This window comes from Bidens hawaiensis, unplaced genomic scaffold, assembly GCF_021521415.1.
Source record: "Bidens hawaiensis isolate Kalapana, Puna unplaced genomic scaffold, B.hawaiensis_p1.1 tig00002525_1, whole genome shotgun sequence".
Lineage (NCBI taxonomy): Eukaryota > Viridiplantae > Streptophyta > Magnoliopsida > Asterales > Asteraceae > Bidens > Bidens hawaiensis.
This window is the reverse complement of record NW_027491138.1, coordinates 2010926-2034858: the sequence shown is the minus strand read 5'-3', so window position 1 is coordinate 2034858 and position 23933 is coordinate 2010926. Positions and strand designations below refer to the sequence as shown.

Below are 23933 nucleotides of genomic sequence, written 5' to 3'. Positions count from 1 at the left end.
GTAGTGGTGGCCCACGGAGTGGTGGCCTGGAGGAAGCCAGCCGTGACCAACGAGGACTCGGAGTGGTGGCCTGGAGTGAGCCAGTCGTGACCAACGTGGCCATGACCAAAGAGCCCTTAAGGAGGGTGTATTGTTACGGACTGAAACCATTGCAAGGTATGGGACTTGTCCCACATCAGTTGTATGGGCAACTGATGTGGGGTTTATAAGCCAAATGGGTTCCCTCACCTATTAGACTATTCTTTTGGGTTAAGTTCGTTTTTTATAGACAAGTTGATTACAAACTCTAACTAACTAATTGAACTAATTCTAACTAATAACTCCAACCTAGCATGACATCGAAAGTTTAGAACAACGTCGGGGCTTCACAGAAACTTCGAAGAGATGGGACACAACTACACGTCATGGGCTCAGGGCGTATTTTACAGGGTAATGCCGAGAGATGTAGTTATGAATGCTCCCAAATGGCTAGCCGATGCTTGCTATTTATAGCCTGTCCTCGAAATCGTTGGTAGACAATTGGGTAAATGGCAGCGGTTCGTCGAGCTTCAGCTTGTCGAGTCATGGGACACGTGTCAAAGTTTGTCAGACCAGATAATTATCCAACCGCCGGCAAACCGTCATTGCAGTGACTCATAAACATGTGTCACGCAGTGGTGAATCATTATCCGCCACGTCTCATCACTAGGTTGATTACTTCATGGCTAAGTGACGAACCGTTGGCATAACAGATAAAGTTCTGCTACCCTTTGTGATTCTCGACTAACCGGTAGCGGTCTGTTGGGATAAGTTTTTTGCAGAACTGCAGATTAGTCTCTAAAATTTTAATTTGGCAAAATGATTAATTGGCCCTTCTATTTTCAAAGTGATATTTTTGGCATGAAACTTGTGAGATGTTACATAATAACAAAACTGGGGGGGGGGGGATCGGGATTTTAAATAGTATATAATACTAAAAAAATTTATGGAGGGCAGTTGCCCCTGATTCTCATACTATAGGCCCGCCCATGGCTTTAATGTGATGAATTAAACGTCTTTGATCCGCACTTTCAAAGTTGTTTCCCTTGACTGCCATTTTTTCATTTCGTGTGAACAAAAAGTTTATTATCACTCAGATTTCCTCTTCTTGACTTTATCCTTTCTTTCAAGGTTTTAACTCTACCAATAGTATCACTTTAGAGTTATAGTATCTAGATTAGTAAATTGGTATATTGAAGCAATTATATGTATGAATCCATCTAGCATATAGGTCAAGAGTCCCCTTACTAATGTGGGTTGGCCAATCTTTGCATCACAACTAGTTGTGATACTAACAATTTTTTTAGTCTTGTTGTGAAAGAACAGATGGTTTCAACATCTTATATAATCAATTATCAGATTTAGATTTAATGATTTGTAACTGTGTGTTGTTGCGCATGTGTAACGTACACTAACATATCTGGTTTTAAGTGTATCACACACTTCCTTTGCAGAACTAACTCTTCGGGTAGCGTTTGAAATAAATAAGCACCTACATACTTGCCCTTGTTGACATCTGCAATTGTTTCAGTAGGGAGTTCTACCATCTCCTATAGACCATTTGCATCTAGTATGATCATCATTCGAAATGTCCTGGTTTTGCAGTTTGTAGGCATCAACATAGGGCATTGGAATATCGACAGAGGTGAATCTAACTCCTTATGACTCACATGGGTATTTTTGTTCTTTGATGATTCTGACATGGTCACCTGACAAAACTAATAGGTTAATGTGTGACCAAATAAACACACAATCGGATTTTGGCCTAAATGCCAAGTTACGATTTCTTTGTATTACGGGTAAAGTAGTCACAAAATAGGAAACGACAGATTTAACAAAATGCATACATAGGCTTTCTGTAAGACCGGGGAACAACAGCAATGCCAACGAGGGGTTGAATTTCTGAACTTTGGTTACCAAGAACACACAATACTGCCTATTTTGATCCCGTGGCAAAATCAAACTGATTTCTAAATGCTTTGGGATCTAAACTGAACACCTTTATCTTATGATGGTGTGACATTTGTCAATTTCGGGTTATTTTATACTTGTATTCTTAATGTAAACCCGACCCGTTTTGTATCCCGAACCTTTCGATATTATCAAAATGATGAATTTTATGTTTTATAGTTGTCGGATCTAAAAAAAACACCCTTTTCGGTTCTTAAAATGCCCCGAAAACGCTCAAAACGAACTCCAGGGACTAAAACTACCAAAATGAAGACTTGAAAGACCCATTTGTAGTTTGTGCTTTCTTGGGTCTATAACCAACCCATTTTCATGAAGCACCCTTTATGAAATACCCATTCAACTTACCTTATATACACACACACATCTTCTTCATTTATGCTTGCTCATTTCCTCATTTCTCTCTCAAATTCTTGAATTTTAAGGTTGTTCTTCATAGTTTGACTCTCAAGGTCAAACTAAGCTAATCTTTTATTTTAACTAACTTCTCGATACTTAAAGCTTGATGTTACAACATATATATAATATACACTCCTTGTTTACCTTCGGTTTTTTATTTCTCTGGTCTCGGCCGGTTGAAATGTCGGGCTAGTAAGGCAAGGTTACATGGAGGACTTTGTAGTCCTTGTTTATATATTTAACAAATCTAACTATATAACTTGTTATACTTGCTTAGCTTCTGCATATTTTAGTTTATCGTTCATATTTGTCAAGTTCCATGGTATTGGGTATGTGGTGACTAGCCTCGGTTTCATCCCGAGTTGAGAACCGAACCAAAAACCGAACTTTCGTTTAAAAGCTTTATTGTTAACTTTTTTAATGTAAAACTTGAGTATTATTATTTATAAGTTATTTTACAAGTTCCATGGTAATTGGGTATGTGGTAACCATCCTTGGTCTTATTCCGAGTCAAGGACCGAACCAAAAACCGAACTAAACCGAGTTCACTCGCTTAAGACACACAAGTGTGTTTTTAGCCACCAAAACTCATATTTTTCTTTAAGATTATATTTTAAATCAATTTTAGTTAATTTCTAAACATACTTGGCATGTCGGTAATCAACTTGATCTTATAACAAGTTCGGACCGATAAAGTCGTATACTCGCTTAACGGACGTTAAGGTTCTTCACAATAGAACTACATACTTGGTTAAGTCTATTTTGATTTTATTGAGTTATCTCATAACATTTATTATTTTGGGAAGTTAACTTTGAGCTTGGTCAATTATCAAGTCTCGGACCGACAAACCCGAACACTCGTTTAAACCTCGTTTTGGTATTCTTATAACCAAGGGTTTTGCAATATTGCATTTTAACCCACATTAGTACTTAACATAGGTTGAGTAAAAAAAGAAAAAAAAAACTAATAAATAGAATACCGAGACCCGGTTTCGAGTAAACTTATTTTACAAAATTCGTTTCTTTAATTTCTCAAATATTTACATTTTAAATCCTAAACTTTATTTATTTATTTTATTTGTCATGTATTTTATTTTAAACCCTTCCAAGACTAACTACTAACACAAGACCCATTTAATATAGGTTTTGCTTGTTAAACCGATCTCTCCGATTATTCACGACACTATCTTTCAAGTTACTTGTTAATGTGAGTACTTTTTCATCCCCCGTTTTCCATCTTTCGTCTTGGGGGTGGCATTGCATACTTACTCAAATTCAAATGATTTATACTTGAGTCTTAAACCACAACACTTATTGTATATGTTTACTTAAATAAATGCTCGATTTGGTGTTATATGCTTAACATGATTATGTGCAAATTCTTGAATGCTAAGGCGGGTAGCCTCATCAAAGTATGATCATACGTTAATTCCGAGTATATATGGTATCCCCATATAGAAAGGTGTCGTCAATGTATTCTTATTGACGATTTCATTATTGTCGTCAATGTATTCTTATTGACGGTTCGTCAATGTATTCTTATTGACGGTTTTATTATCTAAATTGTTGCTATAATTTATTGTTTTCATATACTAGTTGTGGATTTCATACTATATACTTATTGTCCAAAACAATGAAAATTGCTCACCCAACCTTTGTGTTGACAAACTCTATTTTATGCAATGTTACAGGTTTGATGTTAACTTGATTGGATTACTTGAAGAAACTTATCATCTTGGCTTTAGGATATTAGAAAATGAAAGAACAAGTTATTTGTTTATCTATCTATTTGGCATTTTGTATGAACAATTGTTGTGTTATTTATGATGATATGAATTTAAATGAGTTGTTTAAATATTGTAACTTTATAGTGTCGTTGTGCAATGAGCAATCATGTCGCACCTCGACGTTTCCGCCTTCATTGGTCGGGGTGTGACAGATGGTTTGTCGAACGAAACAGAAATAAGTACATTTATTTTGATTTCGAGCATTGAAAATAGACGTAATAGTCTGTATTTCTTGGTATAATTTCTCAAACAATAGAACCGATCAATTAAGTGTAATCTAAATATGCAGTCGGTAGCAACTATCATGATTGCAGAATCCATTTTTTTTCTTGAATACTCAGAAACGGACCAAAAAACCAGAATGTGATTCTTATGATATGGCTTGATTGTAAAATAGAACAATTCAAATTGTTTTGGTATTTCACAATCAATTCCGTTAAAGCCGGTTTGCGTGTGTAATCCAAATCGATAATGATAAGCGATGAATGCAATTCTTCAATTGAGAACAAAGGTGACACTAATGCCAATTGCTACCCAAGAACAATAATAACAAGAAGATTGAAAGTGAATAATAACAATAAATTGCGGAAGGTGTGTGATTTCCGTTGATTTGGTTTGCACATAACATACCAATTCATTCCTTAGCCTAAAACGACATCACTTGATAACCAAGTTTGATGTTGTTGGAGTTTATTGTCATAAATGTCAAGTTTGATGTTGTTGGAATATACCAACTCATTTACATTTATTTTGAGTTCAATTTATCAAAAATAAGATCCTGTATACATAGAACTGGTACATCAAATTCGGCTAGCTGTGAAGTGTGAAGGTATCTTTAAAATACAAAATTTACTTACTCTAGAGGTATTCTTAATTTAAAATACATTATATTTACTTACCGTAGCCGAATGAGAATTCCGACATTGCAACCGCACTCTGACTTCTAACAGGTCTCGGCCCCGTTGGCAACCGGTTCGAGCCCAACCCAATCTCTTGAATCTCACCTTCTTCAACATCTGTCCGATTGTCTCTCCTGAAGTTATCTGGTTCGTTTAAAGAAGACTCGTTGGCCCAGCCTTCGCCTCTCGGTGATTCTGGCGGGCTATCTACACTGTCGACTGGGTGCCTATGTAAAAGATGTATAGGGGATGTACTCCCGTGAAGAGGGGTCCCGGGTCTGCTTGAGAATGGTGTGTTTGTACTCGAGTGGTGGCCGTGTTTGATGTTGTGTTTGGCTGTGTGATGCCATTTTTCTAGACCTTTTGCTACATTATCACCAAAGATGGTTGGTTTCATTCTTGAACCCATCTGTTGAATGGTCAACCACAATAATCAACGGTCAAATTGTGTTATTGTGCCTTTACATTGTTTAGGAGTTCAAATCTCTTGATGAACAAAGGTGTAGATTTAGAAATAAGATTAGAGGGTGTGTGTTAGCTTTTATAAAAGAACCGACAAATTTACCTGCGACACTAAGGCGTATAGTGGGAGTGTCACATAACTGCAAAGAAACTGTATTACCACCCTGAAAACGAGCAACATGCCAAAGTTAGTGCAATGCTTGTTATGGTTGTTGCGCGTTATGAATAAAAGGAACCCACCCCATTGTGAGCCTGATTACGATGTCTTCAGTTCGGTGGTGGAAGCAAGTAGCAATTCCGAATGTATCCTGTAAGAAAGTACCACAAACAGCTACTTAATACCATACGAAGTAAAACTAATCAATCCTGAAATCATTTTGGTTTTTGAATCCATTCAAGATGCTTACCCAACTCCACCAAAGAAATGCCAGTTGAAACGCATTCTGTAAAATTAACAAGAAATTATTATAACATCGTGTCAAGATGACACGAAAACGATTAACACTCGGTATATGGACCAATTTGACAAATGTCCTAATGTCTTGGGCCTAAATTGCTTCACTTACAATCATATACATTAGAAGATTTTGTATCTTTTTTATCCATTTTAATAATAAAAGTGTGTATAACATGACATTTGTTGATTTAACTTTGTGCGTGTACAAATTTCGAACCTGAAAGAGAACGAAGTTGATCAAAAGGAGTATGAGTCCTGGTTTTCCAAACCAAAAGAGATCGTCGCTGGCTGAACCATGGGTGTACCCTTCACCACATCGGCCATTTCATGAGTCCTTCTCCCCATTTTTGTTATGATCACCTGTAGCTTTGTTCCAACCACAAGTATTACCTTGCATTGTTTCAAATTCAAGTCATCAACACATGGTCACAAGATGAGATGAGAACACATAACTGATAACACTACTTACAATTAATGGGATGAAGGGCAGCCAAAGATATGCATACCAATCTGTCAAAAAAAAAAGTGAATACAAAGTATATAAATGAAAAAAAAGAGGGCAACAAATTGTACTTTCAGTGAGAATCTAACTTTATTGTTCCTTATTTCGTAATCATATATATGTAGAAAAAGTTACGTGACTTGTTCATAAATGTATAGGCGCATTAAAAATAGTTGTTGTCAATTTCCCCATAAATATAACATATAACTAAAATATTATTAGTCCCATTATTAATATGCGATGATTGATTTAAGAAAAAGTATTTGAAGAATTTTAAAAGTTAAGAAAAGCTACAACATACCATGGGTGTTTGTGAGGAGAAGCAAAACGGCGAAAAACCACACTATAGGACTGCATATACAAAGCCTTAATTTGTTACAAGCTTCATCTTCAAAATAAAATGGTTTTTGAACAAAATAAAATGAGTAACCTTATTCCAACGACTTCTTTGAAATCTTCCTCTAGTGATTTAGTGATATATTTGTGGAAATCAAGCTGACTTTCGGGAGTCAAATGTGTCTGCATATACACACACAAATATGTGTACGGTAAACGTATAATGAATTAAATGGTTAGCGATTTCTTATATAAAGTGATTTGATGTAGAAGTTTTGAGCTCAATCTTTCGCTGATCTAGGTATTGCCATAGTGAACTACATAAATAACGAGCCTCTAATTTTTTTTTAAGAGCAAACCACTAACGAGCCTATATTGGGTAAATATATAGGCTGCTTTAAAAACTTTATAGAAAATGGCACATCCTTTGTGTTACAGAATCCATACAAAGAGGGGTTGTTAGGTCGGGTTTACAAGAAAAGTTAAGAGCTAGTGCTGGCTAAAAAAAATTTGTTTAGGAGTAGCAGATAAATAAAATAAAGAAAAAAATTACACTAAAAGTATAATTCACCAAAGTTAGGAGTAGCGCCGGCTACCTCGCAACCCATACAAGATTCACCCCTCTGTGAGATGTTTAATGAAAATAATAAGCTTGGAAGGTTGTTTTTAGTTACTTACATTGATGAAGCCATGTCTAAGGGTAAGGTAATCAACTTTTGTGACCGATGAGAAAAACTGTCGGAAAAAGCAACCCTATAAAAAAAGATGAATAAGTTAGCATTCACAAATATAAAAAAGAAAACTTATAAAAATTTTCATTACGATAAATAAGAAAGATGTATTTAAAAATATACCAATATGATTTAATTGATTTCACCATCACCATTGGAAGTAATATGTTTTTCAGCGGGGAATTCTAGGGACACCCCCCTTTTTGCTAAAACACCTCCCCCCAATACGCCCAGCATAGAGTTATAGAGGCATATTGGGTTATATTTGGGGGGTGGGTTGGGTGTCCCTAGCATGATCTTTTTAAGCTTTGTTATATTTATAATATATTATATTTAGATATTCTAGTATTGGCTAATCTTCTTGTTAAATATAAATATAAATACATAAAAAGTATAAATTATAAATTGAAAATCACGTACACTATTATGAAATATTTAGGATTCTTTTTAGTTTAAGACGTCTTCACGAAATACATTTTTGTATTTAACTAAGTTCTTGAACTTATAAAAATATTTTGGGGGATTGTTAAGTGCACGTGCAAACTAAAAGTGTAAAGATTTTTTTTTTCTTTTTTTCTTTATTTTTTGAAAATCAATATTTGTTTCATAAATTAACAATCCTGTTCTACTCAAAGCTCAACTATACTAAAATTGTTCCAAAAATATTGTATTATTTTAACTAATTAAATTGGTACAGTTTAGCAGATATTACGTAACATATTTTGACTAATTTTTTAAAGAAGTATATGGCTAGTTCATGTTGTTTTTTTTTCTTTATACACAAATAATCCTTTTAATCGAATTCTACGTGCTTAAAAAAAGCAAAACCAATAAACTCTTAATTTATATGATAGTGATAAACATATAATATAATTACGCAATTTTACAATTTGAATTGATATATTATTATAGATGGTAGACTCGATAAAGGCAAATTTGTAGTGAACCACAGTAGAGTAAAAACGCTCTGTCACGTACGTGAAAAGCACCTCACAAAAAAGAGTATGTAATTGTTTCACTAGTCACATTAATTAAAATAATATATAAGTTAAATAAATAAGAAAAAGTAAAACGAATTTGGAGAGCGCGGTAGCCTATATACAAGAAAGTCGCCCAAGTCAAACTCTGAACTTAACGTAGGCCCGGTTAAGACAAAATAGTCTGGCCAGAGTGAGGCATCGGGGCTCTCCAAATTTAGAGAGCGCGGTAGACTATATATATACAAGAAAGTTGTCGTTCTAAAAAAAATCCTATGTTGGATCTGAAATTTGATAATGATATTATCAATTAAATGATATATTTATTTCACACTCTTGAGCGGCATTTCTTGTGACACTAGTATTGTCACAGAAGGTATTTTCAATATTAGAAGTGCTGCCCCGACACATAGCGATAATGGATAGTGGTTTGAAGTTGGTTCCAAAGAAGATACAAGTTGTTGATAACATTAATCTAAATGAGAGATTGTTAGGGTTTAAAATTGTAGTATAGACTGTTATTATTAATATAAATATGTAATTGTGTCAACATCAACGCTATCAAGTCAAAACACCATTGTTTGGACGAAGGTTTATCACGTGAAGTTCAAGTTGTGAACGAAAATATTATTCCGACCATATTATATATATATTTAGTGGTCACATAATATAGTTTATATATGTTTTAGATATACTCTAGGGACTTAAATGTAATTAGCCTAAGTTTGATGTTCGGCTATAAATAGAAAAGTGTCATAACACATATTAGAGAGATTTGGGTTGGGTTTCTTAATTGTATTTATCTTTTGCAAATCAATCCAAGTATCTATGCGTGCTGATCAAATTTCTTTATCAAAATCATATTCGTGTTAAACGATCCTATACCCTCGTTCACAATACACCGAAATGATGTTGATGGTTTTTGGCACGATGTGACAATGGGTGTACACCCACACCCACACCCACACCCACACCCACACCCACTACAAGTAAACTAGGAATCAAAAAAATTATTATTTTAGTGAAAGAAATTATTTGAACAGTTACGTAAAATGGTTACTTAGAGCATTCTCATCCCGTACCCTATCCCTATATCCATATATATCATATAATTACACTAAAAGACACTAAGTTTCTCTCTCCTGTTCAATTAAATAATATTTTTTTATATCTTTTTCATTACAGTTTTCTCTTTCCACCCTATAATTTACAAAAAAATCACTACATTTTCCCTAAATTTACAAAAAATCAATACCTTTACTCTCTCCATCCTATAATTACACTCACAACCCCACCCTACAATTTACAAACCCTCCTCACATAATTTTAGGGGATGGGCTATCTTCGTTTTTTAGTTCGACGTCACTATTTGAATGCTATTCTTTTCATTAAACTTTCAGTCCAAGAATTTGTCAAAATTAGTGTTTTATTACGAAAACTAATGATGGGCCCTTTGTTTGTGGTTGTGTTTTAAACTACAGTGACAGAGTTGGCCCAATCGATGTTTTGGTGTATGTTATTTTCACTTTAATGAAGAATTGAAGAGGTCAACTTGTGCACATTGTTGGAATTTCTTGAATTCCTAGATATTTATAGTCTACATATACTTTTCTTTATTAATCTTAATTTGAAAATTCTTATAACTAAGTTTTGGATAACTACTCAAGTTTATCTATTAAACCCATCGTATGCATGATCACATTATTTTTGTTTTAGAGGACATGTGACCTTTGAAAAGAATACGATTACTAAAATGATGTATTATAAACACAAACTAGTGTTATTTTCTTAGATTAAATTGGGAAACTTTTGGTTTTTTAAGAGAGCTAACTAGTATTAAGTGCTTACAATCCATAGGAGAATTGTCGAGGTACTCCAAGATCTTAAATGTCGACGTCCAAATGTCGTCTCCCTCGCGAATCTAAATCTTTCAGGATCTGATTTTCAAGATAAAACACAAAAGGGATATTTTAAAAAACTTAAATAAACTCAAGTTATCTAACTTTATAAATTTTTAAAACGTCCCAAGCTATAGAAATTTAAATATTTCAAAAAACGTAAGTTACAGAAATTTACAAATTTTCAAAAACACTTCAAACTTAAAACTAACATGCTTACCGTGATGGTATTGGTATTCAACCGTCCTTGTTTCATCTTCCCAAGCCTTCCACCTCCTCATCTATATTCATTTTCATAATAAATAATCCTAAGTCAATTTTCTTGATAAGATGAGAGGAGCTAAAGTGGTTTATTCTAAGGTCTATTCGATTATTAAGAGTATCTAATGTCACCATTTATTAAGACCTTCACTTTTCAAATTGTCACATATAACTTAATTAAAGCATGTGTAAAAGGACTTTTATTATTACCCATAGTTAAAACAATTTTAATTGTACTAGTTATAAGGAACGACCAAACACGTGTATATGCATAATTCGAGTTTGAGTTGTTAATAAGTATAGAAACTAATACTCAAAACACATGCATATGTTAGAAAGTTATTCGATCAAGATTATGTGTACCTTGAGTTTTCCCAAAACCAAAGTAAGAAGGCAATACGCGACATGAACCACAGCTAACACAAAGAGAAATATGTGGAGTTGGTGTATCCCATAGTTTGACTCCATTTGTACCTTTCCCTGATCATTTAACATCAACATGGTAATCACCATAAGAATAAACTAATAATTGGTTTATAATACACTAATAATTGGTTTTGTAAGAAATTATACACATGAAGAGAGGTAATTTGTATATCGTTAAATATGCAAACTTTAGTTATACAAATCGACCTTTGGTGATATACAAATCATCTCTCATATATGAAATTGCATTTATGATGGCTTTGTGCAAATGTATATATACATTGAACCCAATGACATATCTAGAAAATTTTGTACTGGCGGGGGGTAAAAGTTGGGTAGGTTCAGTAAACAATAAATTAACAGATTAATTGGCTAACCATTAATTATTAATAACATGCATTTATCCAACACTTTTAGATTATTTATATTCAAATCAAACTAAAACGTATATATAGTAATTATAAGTAAAACCAAGAAAAAGATTAAAAATGCATACTTCCTGCTCTTTTAGAGAGGACGGGGCACCCATACGGATAGGGTGTATAGCTTCCAAACGACATGTCAACACCACTCCACCTCATGTGGGTAAGGTGTATAGCTTTATTTCATGGCAGTGCTTGCCACATAAAATTGATTTTTTATTGACCATTGAAAAATTAAAATAAATTTATAAAGTTCTAGGCTACGAGCGACAATATTAAATGCTTTTGGCACCGCCTATATATACACGGCACCTACCATTTATTATTATTATTATTATTATTAAATGACATGATGTATATCACATACCTTCTTAAGACAAGGATCATAAAAATCAGTGTCCTTACTGTCGTCGTTACAAGGGTGCCATGTTCTTGCAACTTCACTTGAAATACATATTTTGGAAATCGGTTCTTGACCCACGGTTAGTAGCAGTGATATGAACCTGAAGAAACACTAAGTGACCCCGGGCAGATTATAGGTAATCTGGGGGCTAAGTAATGTTTCCCACGAAGGTTAGGTCCAGCAGAGTAAGTTGTACTTCAGGGAACCTGCAAAACAGACACCGTAAGCTCGTCACTGAGAAGGGGGGGGTTCCTCCTTATGACCACCCTCCGGCGTGAGAATCAGTCTATATTGCTCTTTGAATATAAAAGTATATGAATACTATTAGAGCAGTTATCAAGTAAGTTATACGAGATAGTAGATGATGAAATGATAATACCATTTGCTGTCTTTTATAGCCGAAGGTGGGTTTCCAAGGGGTTTAGCCGGCCCAACACGCTACCAACTGTAACCTATGCACGTGCCCTACCTGTGAGTGGTGGATAGGTAGCGGCTGACACAGAGCAGGCGTGCCGTGCACTCTTCGTCTTCTACCAACTGCAGGCTAGGCACGTGGTCTGGCAGGAGTTGGTGGGCAGGCGGCGGCTATTGGTCACAGTGCTGTGGCGTGCTGTCTGCCACGCTGCTGTCAGTGAGCTGTCGCATTCTTGGTCAGATCTTTTGTCTTTACCTCGTCAGGTATCACGCAAAAGATCCTCCATCATACGGACTGGCCCATTTTGGCGGGAGTTTTCCCCCTCCCGCCTTTGCTCATTCTTTCAGGTGACACTGAATATTTGTAAGTGTTAAGCCTTATGCGTGTAGCTATGCTGTGCGGGTAGCCTTCCCTGATGGCTTGTATCCGCAACTGCGGGAACAGGCGGGTTACTTTACCATTGGGAGGCTTTTCCCTGCGTATGCAGCTTGCATACTGCGCGTAGGCTTCTCTGAGCATGGTGGGTCCTGCGGGAGTAGATGGTCTTTGCGCAGACATCCCTGTTCAAGGTGAGTCATGCGGGACCAACTGAGCCCTGCTGGGACCTACCTCTTCAAGTCCCCCCAGTCCAATGTTCTTCTCACGAATGTCTAATAAAGTGAGGTGAATTTTTGGACTTAAGCAAAGGGTTTTGAAAAGGGGTTTTTGTAAGGTTTTCCATGGGGGTTCTTCCCGCGGAAGTCCTTGTCACTTGCAGAAATTCCCGAGTTTCCTGCTTGGTCTTTGGGTATGATGCGGGTAGGTCTGTAACCTCCTCGCAAGTCAGGAGCATTGAGTCTTAGTTGTGCGGATTCTCCCTGTGGTTCTGGTAGTTTTTGAACATAGTGATCAATTATGTTTAAACCACCAATTCCATCTTGGAGCCTCAAACAACGTAGTACTCGATGTTCCCGCAATGCGGGGATATTATTTCCGTTTTCACAAGCATTGCCCAGAAGATCCTTCCTGGTTTCAATTCTCAGCGGGTGCTAGGTATGTGAAGGGTTTTGCCTTTACACTGTACCTGCGTCCGTCTTACGGTTACTTTACTTCCAAGGTATTCCTGGCGTCCATTCCCTGCGGGTGCTAGGTATGTGAAGGGTTTTGCCTTTACACTGTACCCGCACCCGTCTTATGGTTACTTGGTTGCCAAATATTTTGGCTTCAATTCCCTGCGGGTGTTAGGTATGTGAAGGGTTTTGCCTTTACACTGTACCCACACCCGGCTTATGGTTACTTGTTTGCCAAGGTAAGGGGTATTTTCCCGCTTACTTTTTTGAACCTTAGTCTTCAAATTTTTAAATTTTGAAATTTGAAGAGTTGGATGGATAACAACCCAATACCTCAAACGTCGTGCGACGGTTTCTTCTGACTGTGTCAGGACGTGCCAGAAGTTATGGCGACATGACATTATGTGGTCATTCCAGTTGCTTTTTCAGGCGCGTGGGCACGGGATTTCGGGCGCGTAGCCGCGAAATCTCTGGCACACGTCCTTTTTGACAGCTGTTGCCAGTTTGCTTTTGCCACGCGTCATGGTTTCATTGCACCTTTGATTTCTCTCTCTTCCGTATTAAATTCATCGCATTAATTGCGATTGCTATATAAAGGGGGAGAAGGTTATTTGCAATTCACACTTTCCACTTTCATCTCTTCTTCTCCAGTAATTTCCGGCGAATTTCTCTTTTTCAGTAAAGCATTGCTCTGAAATCTCTTATTTCTTCCACCATGTCTTCTCACGATGCTGATGATCAGAAGACTGCTGGCGAATGCCAGTGTTATCTTCCTGTCGAGCTGTACCAGTATATCGTCAGGAAGTTCATGCTCGAGTCTCTCGAGCCTGAGTTTCCTGAGCCCCATCATACTGTGTACGATGCCCCTAGTGGCAAGATCGGGGTTTATGCTGCATTCTTTGTCTACGGGAACCTTAGGTTTCCGTTGACAAAGTTTGTGTACCGTGTCCTAGAGAGGCACGGTGTGCACCTGACAGAGGTGCACCCCATGGCCATTGCCAAGGTCCGGCACTTTGAGTGGGTGTGCCGGATACTGGGCCTTGAGCCCCTTGTTGACCGCCTGATGACCTTCTATACTTGGAGGTGCATCCAAGGGTGGTACACTCTTACAACCCGTATCAAGGGTTTAAAGATTTGTACCACCGAGCGGAGTCTTCGCTCATGGAGAAGAGAGTTCTTCTTTATATCCGCTCGAGCCATCCCCATTGCCATGAAGTTCAAGAATGGCCAGCCGCTTCCGAACCTTCCCGCCATCAACTACGAGGAGGCGGAATGGTTCGCGAAGATATCCCGGGTCCAGTCCCCGGTTTTCCGTTTTCCGGAGTCGGCGATGGTGATGCTGGGGATGAGCCGGGTGTGGAAGGCGGCGAATGCGGATAAGGTTCCGATCGTCCTTGAATATGGTTCGAACTCTACCCCTTATGGTATGTCTTGTTTCTTTTTTGCTGACTACGATTTTTTCTAACTTTCTTGTTGATTTCAGAGGGTAACGATCTTCAGTCGCTCCTGAATCCGCGGGAGGAAGATGGTCCTGCGCGGATGGGTACTCGTGCTCTGGACGAGAACGAGTTGCCCATCTTAGAGCAGACTGCGGGTCGGTTCGTGGAGGTTTACCCGCCAGGCCAAGAGATCCTGAGCCACCGACGGCCAGGTAAGCCTATCTTCTACCCTGAACCTCTCAATGCTGTGCCTGCTGCTGGAGTTCATGACATTTCTTCTTCTGAGGAATCCGCAGAAGGTCCTCCACTGGTGCGGAAGAAAAAGGCTGCCGTCGGGAAAGGCAAGGAGAAGGCGGCCTCTACGGCCGACCCGGTAGTCCTATCTGACTCGGAGTCAGATAATGCAGAGGTGGCGGGGAAGCCCGGTGGTGAGGAGACCACCGCTCCGGAGGCTGCAGGTGTTACCTCCGGGGAGGCAGCGACGACGACGGTTACCGGTGTCAAGAGGCCGGCTCCATCGGGTTCGCCCCCGCTCGTCCGTGCGTTCAAGCTCAAGAAACCCCGTAAGTACCCCCATAATTCTTGTCTAGATTTGTTGTTTCAAATAAATTTTTCTAACACTTTTGCTTGTGCAGGTGTGGATGTTGACGCATTCCAGGGTGGAGTTGGAGCAAGTATTCCCCCGCCAATGACGGTAGGCTCGGTCAGCCTTCCCGAGGCGTCGACCCAGGCGTCTACGCTTGCTTCCGCTGGTTCCAGCCTTCCTGAGGCTGTTCCTGCTGAGAAGGTGTCTCCGCCGGCCGTGAGTGCAATTTTCACAGCATCTTTCACGGAGCCGGCGGTTACTGTTGCTGAGGAGACGGCGCCAACAATGGCTACCACGGCGGCTGCCACTATACCTGCGCCACCGGCACCGACGGCCGGACCATCAGGTACGCGCCGGGCTTCCCGCCGATCTACGCCACCTTCCCGTCTGCCTGACCTGTTGGATGGATTTCCTTTAGGTTCAGGTGATGGGTTTGGCGGCTATCGGCCTGTTATTGACCCTACAGGTACGTAGGGTTCTTTTTTCTTTGTATATTTTTGTCATCTTTTCCTAACTGCCTTTGTTTCTTTTGCAGTGTCGGATTCCAATGAAGTGTATGTTCCAAGATGGAACATACGCCGAGGAACAACCCTTCGCACCCCTGTGGAGTGCGTGGACTGGGCTCGCCACGCTGCTCCTCATGGTGCGTTGGGGGAAGCCATGGCTAGCTACCAAGAGGGTAGGCTAACCAATGAGCTTCGGGTTCTCCAGGCCCGAACGCAGCCCCGCGTCGAGCTGCTTTGTCGTGAAAACGACAAGTTAAAAGCAGCTCGCGCCAAAGATGTATCTGAAGCGCGGGCTCTTCGGGAGGAGAACCGGCAGTTGGCCGCTGCCGCAGCCGAGAAGGAGAAGGCATTCAAGGCCCTCGAGGTTGAAGTCCAGGCGCGACTCGAGGCCCGCTCCAAGGCTGCCCAAGCTGTGAATGAACAGCTTCGGCTGGCCAAGGAGACTGCGCGAAACTCAACTGAGAGGGATGCCAAGGCTGAAGCTGTTGCTGAGCCACTTCGCGAAGAGAATGAGCAGCTTAAATGCAAATTAAAGGCTCTTCAGCATGCTCATGACGCCTTGGCAATGGAAGATGCCAAGAAGCTGCAGGAGATCCTTGACCAGAGGGGGATGCTTGACCGTACTGAGAGGAAACTCAAAAGCGTCGAAGAAGCTGCCGCCAAGGAAGTTCAACTTGCCAACCTTGATAAAAGCGGAGCCGAACGTGCTTACAAAGAAAGTCAAGCTACCCTCCAATGGCTGCTTCGAGAAGCGTTGCCTGAGGTATCTTTATCTTTTTCTTTACGCTTTCCGCTCGTAATTAGAAAATGTTCTAACTTGTAATTTTCTTTTGTAGGTTGTGCGTCGGGTCCTTTCAGAGACCTCTTACGACGATGCAATGAGCGCAGCCCTCAACGCTTCTCATGAGGATGGGCAGAAGACTGGCTTCCTGCTTGGTCTAGGGTTTGCTGAGAGAGGCTTTCCGCCCTCCAACTTCCCTTTATTCAATGTTAATACTGAAGCTGCTTATGACCAAGCTGTGAATCAGTACGCTGCCTTCCCGCATCCAGTGGTGGAGAAGGTGAATGAAGCTGCTGCTGCTGATGATGGGCTAAGCATCCTTAAGGCTTTCCTTGGGCAGCCGCGCTCTGACGGTGCTGGTCCAAGCGGAGGTGGCCCTGAAGCCTGATCCTGAAGATCCCTTCCCACTGCTAGGATAGACTTAGCCTTGTATAGATTTCTTTTAGGCGGGTAGTTACCCAGCCATTCTTGTAATTGATTGTGAAATATTAATCTCTTTGCGTATAAGATTGTTATTTCCTTCCTTGGGTTCTTTGCTTTATAAACTTATGACTTGCATACTTAGTTTAAATTAGCAATTTCCCAAGTGTTTAGAATAAGAACCTTTGGACGTGGTTGATGATGGGTTAAAGTTTCGCCTCCTCCTTCGTGATTGTGCGGGTAAAACCGTCACTTGCACTTGGTAGGATGGCTAATCTTTACCCTCTATCTGACCTGCGTGTAGGTTTTCCTTTTCGAAATTTCTAAGGCATTAAGTTAAACCTTTGAACGTGGTTGATAATGGACTGAAGTTTTCGCTCCCTCTTTCGTGATTGTGCGGGTGTAACCGTCACTTGCACTTAGTAGGATGGCTTTAACTTTAGACCTATATCTGACCTGCGTGTAGGTTTTTCTTATCCTTTTTAAGTGTTCATAAGTTAACCTTTTAACGTGGTAGACGGTAAGTTAAGTTTGGCTTCCTTGTTCGTGATTGTGCGGGTAAGACCGTCACTTGCACTTACAAGGATGGCTAAACTTTACCTACATCTGACCTGCGTGTAGGTTTTCCTTAGAACTTTTTAACATTTTGGCGTTGTGTTTATGCGGGTATTGCCGCCTTCCACACGCAACTACTTCTTCCCGTAAGGGAAGTTCATAGGTTACAAGCTATTAATACATCATGAAAGGAGAATCATTTCCATTAGAAGTGGCTCTAGGCCTTTTCTTTACAAGTTGGAATTGATCTACATATAACATTTGCGTAATTGAGCTCCATTCCATGTTCTAGGGATGGGAGTGCCATCGAGCCTTTCGAGCCGGTACGCGCCCTTTCCCAGAACTTCTTTGATAATGTATGGCCCTTCCCAAATCGGGGCCAACTTTCCTGGGCGTTGTTGGTTCGAAGCCTCGTTGTTACGCAGTATGTAGTCTCCTTCCTTGAAGTTGCAGAGTTTTACCCGCGTGTTGTAGTATTTTTGCATTTGTCGTTTGTAGTTTTCTTCACGCACGGCGGCTAAGTCTCTGCGCTCTTCGGTTAGCATAAGGTCTAACCGTCTTTCCGCATCATTGTCTTCTGGTTGGATTAAGACCCTTGGTGAGGGTAAACCGATTTCGACTGGGATCATGGCTTCAGTGCCATAAGTGAGACTGAACGGGGTTTCTCCCGTACTGGTCTTCTTCAGCGTTCTGTTTGCCCAAAGGACGTGTGGAAGCTCGTCCACCCAACCGGATCTATGTTCCAAGAGTCTTCTCTTTATGCCTTCGACGATGCTCTTATTTGCTCTTTCCACCTCACCGTTACCTTGCGGGTGTGCCACTGAGGTAAAGGTGTGGGTGATTTGAAGTTCTTTCAGCCACTGCTGTAGCTTCTTGTCAGCAAAGTTGGTGCCATTGTCGCTTACCAAATTCTGTGGAAGTCCAAAACGACAAATAATAAATTCCCAAATAAATTTTTTGATATGCTTTGCGGTTGTTTGGGCTAAAGGTTTCGCTTCTATCCATTTGGTGAAGTAGTCAATGGCTACCACTAGGAACTGAACATTCCCAGCTGCTGTTGGAAATGGGCCTGTCACGTCAATGGCCCACTTCTGAAATGGCCACGAGGAAGTGACAGGAACAAGTTCATTTTTCGGGCGATGCGTGTTGGGTGCGTAAAGCTGGCAAGATCTGCATTTTCTGATGTATGCCAACGCGTCCATATGCATCCCCGGCCAGAAGTATCCCGCGTTGTTTAGCTTGGCTACCACAGCGCGGGGGCCTGCGTGTACTCCACAGATGCCTTCGTGAACTTCCCTTAGGAGGTAGTCAGCATCTTGGTTGTCCACGCATCTTAACAATGGGCCAAGAAAGTTACGTCTGTAAAGGGTGTCATTGACCAGCTGATAATTCAGTGCTTTACAGCGTAGTTTTCTTGCCTGTGACTTCGACTCTGGTAACGTTCCTGCTTCAAGGTATTTTATTATTGGGGTCATCCAACTCTTCAAATTTCAAAATTTAAAAATTTGAAGACTAAGTGACCCCTAGAAGCATCAACTCTGAAAGTAATTCAAGAAAAACACACTGTAAAAATGTAGCATATATACTTTGAGCAACTTAAAACATATACAATAGAATTATAGAAAAGATTAGAAATTTACCTGCTTTGATCTTTTCAAGGGCTTCATGGAGTGATTTCTTATGTTTGTGTTGTAACCACTGGAATTTAAAACAAAGTTTACTCTTCACCACTAATTTTTCATTTCATTCAATCTACACTACTAGAAAATTGGGTATTTGCGACAGTTTTGTGACCAAGGTTTATTTTGCAACTATAATTTAGTGACTGCTTCAGCTATAGCAAATACTGCGACCGAGCTGCAGTTGCCTTGCGACAGCCTAATTTACGACTGGTATTTATACTTCAATTTTGATTAGTTGTGCTTTTTGCAACTGAGTTGTGACTGAAATTCAGCGGTCGCACCTTTTGCAAATAGTTTGCAACCAAAATTAGTGGCTGCTTCTTCCATCGCCACATTGATATCGGTGCCTGACTTATGACCGGTATTTATATACTTAAAACTGATTAATTTTTTTTATGGTTCTCGCAACTGAGTTACAACAGACTAAAGTCCTAAACTATCACTTTTGCAACCGATTTGCCACTGGTTCCTCGTCGGTCACTTTGCGACAGTTTGATATCTGTCGCAAAGCGGATGCTAACAATTTTATGACCCTTTTCTCAGTTGCAATTGCCCGGTATTCCATTAGTGACAAGACATCACAAACAAATAAGCAGTTTTGAGGGTAATTTATAATCAGGGATTCCTAAATTATTTGCTTGGAAAAACAAATTAGTTGTATAAAATATTTCATTTCAGTTTTATTAAGGCTGTTCAAAATTGTTTATTCAAACTATTTTATATGATTTTTTAATGATAAATGAGCATATATCAGTTAACCATTAAAAAGTTGGTTATTTACAACATCTTTATATAATTATATCATTCTTTTAAGAAAAAATCTTTATATAAGCAAACCCCAAAACCTTTTAGGTAATATTAATGATCAAAGAAAAAGATAGGATACATACATGGCCAATGAGATGAAGTATGTATTCCAGAGCAATTGAGATGGCAAGTATCACAAACACCACCACTGCTACTGCCCATGATGGTGTTATCTTTAATGATCTCTCTTTTGTCTTTTTAAGTAACTCGACCTTATCTGCCATCTCTCTTCACTCCCTCTCTATGTATCTATATATATGTACCTCTGTCTCTCTCTTAATTGAAGAAGATGAGTTGATGAGTAGAGTTTGGTGCCATGACAGATGAAGGATATATATATGGTTGTGTGCGGTTTGATTATGCATATATAGACAATATATAAACATATCCGAACACCCAATAAGATATTTTGAGAACTATTATGAGTTGTGAAAATACAATGGAAACTCAATTTAATAATTTATTTTTAATCTTTTTATATGCATCATATGAAAGTTACATTTATGAAAACATTTTTTTATTTTTTGCACAAGTCTAAACATGTGTAACGATCAGTTTCGTTACGTATTCACGCTAAACTGTGACAACTCATTATACATATTTCAATAGTTGACTCACGTAAATTTTTTTTTAATTAATGTAACTTACATATAATAATTAATAGTTTAATACGTAGAAAAAAAAATTGTTATATGAAGTTGTTTTAGATTCTCACAAATCTTGAGAGTTCTTAAAATATTTTAAACTTGTATACACACACAGAGGATTTATGATATAAATTATTAAACTTTATTTCTTTTAATTATAACTTATAAGGTTAGAAATGCAACAAACAAATAAATAATATGTAACCCATGAAGTTATACAAACGTGTCTTGTACGTAACTTCATTATTTATATACTTTATTTTTTTTAAATGTCTTTCACATCTTTAACATTAATAATAAAACGAAGGAAATGAAAAAAATTGATTGCTTAGTAATAGTTCTTATCTCTTTTTAATTTTCTCATGATATTTTTTCTTTTCTCTCTCTCTCTATATATATACAGAGGAGGATCGATTATAGTAAAAAAAAGTATTTTTCTAGGAAGAATAAGAATAAATCATAGTTATTGGATCATGTTAATCAATGGTTGAGATTTAAAATTATCAAAAACCGATATGGTTTCCTAGAATTACTCTTTCACCATTATAACCGACATGGTTTCCTATAATTATTCTTTGACCATAGATTTTAATGCCAAATGTCAAATATTTGGTTCTTACCATTTCTTGGAAACTCTTATATTTGAACACTTATATATATATATATATATATATATATAGGGGATGGATCTTACGAGAAGTGATATTAATAGCGAGAAGAGAATCTGAACCATTGATTTGTTTAATCAATGGTCAATAAAATAAATAGCAAATTCGTAAATACAAACACATGTTTATGATATATTTATAATTAAAAAGGGTGTATATGTCTTTTATGATGTAGCTCTTTTCAAGCTAGACATTAATGCATTTAGCGGTTTCATTTTTTATGTTTAATCATTGGTCATAGTGTCATATGTAATTTTTACTATTTTATTTCTTTCATTAAGCTAGACTTTAATGTATGTGAAAATTTTATAATTGTAAATTATTAACATGATCCGCTAGTTATTATATGTAGTTTAATATATATAAAAAAGAGTTTATTTTGTATTGTGTAAGTAGTATTTAACGGATTTATTTTTTTATTCTTAATCAATGGTTATAGTGCCATATATAATTTTTACTATTTTATTTCTTTCATCAACCTAGGCATTACTGTATGTGAAAATTTTATAATTATAAGTTATTAGCATGATCCGCTATTTATTATATGTAGTTTAATATAAAAAAAAGAGTTTAGTTTGTACTGTGTAAGTGGTATTTTGAATTGTGTATGTGTAAACTTTATTGTGTGTGGCTACATATATGTAATGTGGAGGTGGTATTTTGAATTGTGTACGTGTAAATTTTGTCGTGTGTAAGTTCATATGTGTACTGTGTAGGTGGTATTTCGAACTTTGTACGTGTAAATTTTATAACATATAGGATCATTTATGTATTATATAGGTTCATATATGGGTTGTGTAGATAACATTTCATATTGTGTATTCGTAATTTTTATCTTCTATAGGTTCATATATATACTGTGTAAGTGGTATTTTAAATTGTGTATGTGTAAATTTTAGCGTGTGTAGGTTCATATATGTAGCGGGTATGTGGTATCTCGAATTATATACATGTAAATTTTATCATGTGTAGAATCATTTTATGTAATATGTAGATGGTTTTACTAATTCGGTATAAAGTTGAAAATATTTCTAGATATGGTTAAATTTGAAATATTATGACGAACGAATTAATCATAGATTAAAAAAACAATTTAAAACAAAACGTAGTTTGTTACTTGGTTATATTAGTTGATAAACTGGTATTCAAAATGCATCAATTATTTCATGGTAAATGGAACTAGTAAAAAAAGAAACAAAAATAAATTCATACTAACTAAAGGAGATATAGTGATATAAATAAATTGTAACTTACAAATCATAAAGTCTGGATATTAATGCTTTAGACTTTTATTTAGGGATAGATTAAAAAAAAATAAATGATAAATTATTTTAATCTACCTATACTACCCTTTTATTTATTTATTTATTTATTTTATTTTTTCTCAAATTTCATTAATTACAATAAATGCAATACATTTTCAACCATTGAATAATAATCTAATTGTTAAGATCACTTCTCGCACTTCTCGCTATAAGAATCACTTCTGAAATGAGCCTAATCATATATATATATATATATATATATTTATATTCTACCAAAATCTTTCCAAACTTACACTTGTAAGTTTTTAAGCCCGTCACCTTTTTTTCATAAGCAAACACCATCCTAATAGAACAATTGTATTTTAAGGGGTTTGAACCCACACTTTTATGTGGTGAATGGTTCACACTTCTTTTAATAGCGTTTGAAACTAGCCTCAACTTAGTTTTTTTAAGACGGAGAGTCAACCGTCCATACTGCTCCCTTCCCGATCACCCCGAATTATATATTAAAAGAATATGTATTCTTAACATTTAAATCCAATTACCCAATTCATTTAAGCTCATTTTTATGAGGAAAAAAAAAAGAAAAAAAAAATTGCGGAATCCAAATCATAACCCAATAAGCCTGTTTACAAATTTAAATGTTTTACACCCAATAAAAAAAACCTTTTATTTAAGTTCAATTTTTTTTCTCTCATTCGGTCTAAAATTTTTAAACGGTTCTCTCTGCCACCACTATGAGAAATCCCTTTTAAATGGTAAACCCGGTTTTAAACTTCTTACTACTCTAATAAAAGAGCACCATGTTTTGTCACTTGTCATGCTTTCATGACCCCCCCCCCCCCTTTTCTAACTCATATCCACTAGATAAATCAATTTAATTTAAGAGATAATTACTATTTGCGTCCCTGTGGTTTTAGGGCGAAGACACAATGAGTCCCCAAAATTTTTTTTGACCTGGTTGAGTCCCCGTGGTTTTAGAAACAAACAATTTGAGTCCCTGTGGTTTCAGTAAAATGAAAGTTTACCCTGAAAGTTAAGTAACGGCAGGGACTCAAATGGTTCATTTTTGAAACCACAGGGACTCAACCAGTTCAAAAAAAATTTCGGGGACTCATTGTGTCTCCGCTTTAGAACCACAGGGACGCAAACAGTAATTTTCTCTTA

The 23933-nt window shown here is 37.6% G+C and overlaps 1 pseudogene across 1 annotated transcript; it reads right to left on the bottom strand.

Moving 5' to 3' along the window:
* Positions 1–5061: 5061 nt before the first annotated feature.
* Positions 5062–20546, bottom strand: LOC143619999 (MLO-like protein 2; annotated as a pseudogene). Its single transcript, XR_013151269.1, has 16 exons — positions 20270–20546; positions 19338–19395; positions 19211–19235; positions 11911–12046; positions 11059–11175; positions 10655–10715; positions 10385–10473; positions 7507–7581; positions 6923–7011; positions 6794–6843; positions 6460–6500; positions 6208–6380; positions 5941–5976; positions 5774–5841; positions 5637–5697; positions 5062–5480 (listed from the first exon to the last, which is right to left on the bottom strand). The product of XR_013151269.1 is annotated as an MLO-like protein 2 (transcript).
* Between the last annotated feature and the right edge of the window lie 3387 nt (positions 20547–23933).